Source organism: Apium graveolens, chromosome 8 (assembly GCF_009905375.1).
Source record: "Apium graveolens cultivar Ventura chromosome 8, ASM990537v1, whole genome shotgun sequence".
Classification (NCBI taxonomy): domain Eukaryota; kingdom Viridiplantae; phylum Streptophyta; class Magnoliopsida; order Apiales; family Apiaceae; genus Apium; species Apium graveolens.
The window spans coordinates 235779295-235782520 of NC_133654.1; positions in this window are offsets into that span (position 1 = coordinate 235779295).

Genomic DNA, 3226 nt, shown 5'->3' on the forward strand with positions numbered 1-3226 from the left:
CGGCCAAGCCCAAAAACAGGCCCTCAATGCCTTGCTTAATCTTGTTCTGCACTCCCTTCACCTCTATCCCCAACTATGCCCCTGGAGCCGCTCCAAACCTTCGATGCGTCGCCTTCTCCGACGAGTATTCAAGCAAATCCGGCGAGCAAGAACACCCACTCCCTCGAAACACTACTCCCCTCAATTCTATGATTACATTAACATCTAACAATTAACACAAACAACACCATGTCGATTTGAAGAAGAGGGCCGAATTCGGCGAACTTCAAATCATCATCAAACATACATAAATCTTATATTAAAATGATCCTTATGATCCCTACTATCTAATACAATCAACAAAATCTATAAACAATTGATAATCAATCCCAGAAAATGAAAAATAATTAATTCAAAATCCGAAAACTCGACTTAGTAACCCTGACTATTATTTGATTCATTTTTTCACATAAATCGACTAAATATAACAAGGATAAACTCATGATATCATCAAAACAATTAAAGAATCACATGAAACTTGAATTCACAAATTCGTCGATTCCGAAGAACTAAGTTCGAACAGAGCACAACACGTTAGATTACGATTCTGGTATCGATTTGTTCATCTTGGTCAAGGCTTTAGTTCGAAATCAAAATCAACACAAATGGCTGGTTGTATCGATCAGAAAATAACGTTCTTTGAAATATGTTCTTGAGGTTTATCTAGATAAGAGAGAAAACTGTGTTTATCTGTTTAGTTTTTGATTTTTATAAAACTGTACAGATAAACATGTAGGCTTTTTATATGCGTAATAATATTCCCGATAAATCGTAACTCGATACCTTTTTATCTCATAATCTGAAATTATACGCCCAAAATAATAATTTACAAGGAAATGCTTTTAAAATATATTAATATATAATTACAATTTTTATATCAAAAATTCCCTGAAATTAGGTACATTTTTAAAAATACAAAAATATGGGCTATTCAAGAGTCCTGGATTTTATAAAAATAAATGTACGAATTTTGTGGGCTTTTATGTCCCGGTCGGGTCCCAGTACGTTAATTTTTAAGAAACCAAAATATTTTCTAAAATTAATATAAAGCTTGAACGTATTTATAACATATGCAGATAATCATAGAACAAGTTTTAATATGTAACAAAGAAGAAACGTAATCTGACACGCGTCCAGATTGCGGCTCGATTCATATAATTATACTTTAAATACTAAATAAATATTCGAAAAATATCCTGGCTCTCGCAGGACTAATTTAATATCTATTGCACAATAAAACAGGGCAACACATCTTGGAATTTAAATAAACAGAGAATATTTATTATATATATCAACAAATATGTACATAAATTTCCCGGTTATTACATCCTTCCCCCTTAACAGGATTCTGTCCTCAGAATCTATTTTAGGAAAACAGATGAGGATACTTAGATAGCATTTCACTTTCTAACTCACATGTTGACTCTTCGACCTTGGGATTTCTCCACAAAACTCATACTAAAGCTACAGACTTATTTCTAAGAACTTTCTCCTGCCGGTCTAGAATCTGTACTGGTCGTTCTACAAAAGACAAGTCTGGCTGGATCTCGATGGGCTCATATTCTTTCACATGATTAGAATTAGGAAAATATCGTTTCAACGTGGACACATGGAACACATTGTGGATATCTGCATGTGTGGGGGTAAAGCTAATTTATATGCCACTTTCCCCACGCGTCTCAAAATTTCAAAAGGTCCAATATAACGAGGACTCAACTTTCCTTTCTTTCCAAACCTGGATAAACCTTTCCAAGGTGAAATCTTTAGAAGTAGTGCCTCTCCAACTTCAAATTCCATATCTTTTCTGGCAGGATCAGAATATTTACGTTGTCGACCTTGAGCGGCCACTAACCTTTTCCTAATCGAATCCACTTTTTCTTTTATCTGTTGAATCAATTCTGGACCCAAAATCTTTCTTTCACCAACTTCGTCCCAACAGATTGGAGATCTACATCTTTTACCATATAGAGCTTCGTACGACGGCATTCCAATACTTGAATGGTAACTGTTGTTAATTTTATTCCTTCTAAATCAGAAAATCACATAAACATTTTTTAGGAATAATAATAATAATTGCTGAAAATCTGGGATATCACAAATATGATTAAATAAGAATTTTATCATAAACATAAAATTGTTAAAGTATAAATTTTGCTTATTTCGGGTCATATTCGGTTCGGGTAATATATTATTCGGTTTTAATCGGTTCGAAGTTATAATCGGATCTTGTATTTCGAATCATTTTTGGTTAAATTTTCGGTTCGGATATTTTTTGGATCGGTTTAAATCGATTTGCCGATAATAACTAGATTGTAGGAATTGGATCTCCGTTTCATGAATTTCGGTTCGGTTCTCCGGATCCACACCCATTTTGTCAGGTCTACTATTATGTGATTTTTGGTGAATTATCTGATGATTGGTGTGGATATGTGGATGCTTATATGTGATAAATTATAAGTATGTTAATTTTATTATGACCAGAATAAAATATAGATTATTACGGTATTTTTCTGATAATTTTTGGACTGTTATATGATATTATATTGATCTATGAAGTTATTAATTATTTTCTGAATAATTACAAAACTATTTTATAAAGCCGGGGATCATCCAACTTCAATCATTTTTGCATTTTTACAACCTGAAACTCTTCGAAAAACTCCTTCCTAACCTAATCTGATAATTCCAGCCATTTTCCGTGTTTTGACTTTTTCAATCCGGATTGCGGTTTGCCCCGTGCACGGCCCGAAGCAAATTTTTTGATCCGATAATCATTTCGATAACATTATCTTCATATAAAGTGTTTTATAAGAAGCCTGCTCTTGATAATTATCCAAAAGTTTTAATGATTATCCAAAAGTTTTGATAATTATCCAAAACAAGATGATGGCTATCCAAAATATTATCCAATTGGATCGTTTTTGCAGTAACTTAGCGGCCAAATAACTTATTTTTCGATCGAATACGATCCAACACGTATTAATATTCCATAAATATAAATAGGTAATACAGTATTGTATTTTGTACAGATAATCATTTGCAAACAGTAAAATTATATAATTTCTAGAGAAAAACTTTAAAATTCATCGTGTTCTTCATAATCAAACGAGGATTCGAATGCCTTATCGAACTCCGATTCGAGCGTGCCATATATCAAATCGAAGCTCTCGAAAAGTTCTTTCATAAT